Source organism: Acanthisitta chloris, unplaced genomic scaffold (genome assembly GCF_000695815.1).
Source record: "Acanthisitta chloris isolate BGI_N310 unplaced genomic scaffold, ASM69581v1 scaffold1830, whole genome shotgun sequence".
Lineage (NCBI taxonomy): Eukaryota > Metazoa > Chordata > Aves > Passeriformes > Acanthisittidae > Acanthisitta > Acanthisitta chloris.
This window is the reverse complement of record NW_008649820.1, coordinates 65,326-65,663: the sequence shown is the minus strand read 5'-3', so window position 1 is coordinate 65,663 and position 338 is coordinate 65,326. Positions and strand designations below refer to the sequence as shown.

The following is a 338-nucleotide window of genomic DNA, read 5'->3' as shown; positions in this document are numbered from 1 at the left end:
CAGATGAGGTGCAGAAACATTCCCAAAATAATTCAACACTCATAATCCTGCAAATTTGAAAGAAATAGGTGCAAAATGGATAGCCTGCATTTCTCACAGGTTTTATGAGCTATTGTGCAGGACTGGCTCAATTGGAAGAGAAAGCCTAGGTATCACCCCACTTCTGGTGAACCTCTTCTCTAAAATGGACACTTGGTTTGTTGAAGGATGTAGGTCAGATTAGTTCCACTGGTTTTAAAAAAGAGAGAAAGCAGAAAAATTATCAAAAGAAGCATTTTGTCTTCCACCTTCCAGTACATAAACCAGGTGGAAAATAGAGAATCCAGGCAGAAAGGGAA

General features: G+C 39.3%; 1 protein-coding gene across 1 annotated transcript in view; it reads right to left on the bottom strand.

Annotated features, from left to right (window-relative positions):
* LOC103800957 (pro-epidermal growth factor-like) overlaps positions 1 to 338 on the bottom strand; it is a gene marked incomplete at its 3' end in the record, with an annotated part of 29,505 nt that overhangs the window by 10,868 nt on the left and 18,299 nt on the right. The gene's annotated exons all lie outside the window — the stretch shown is intronic.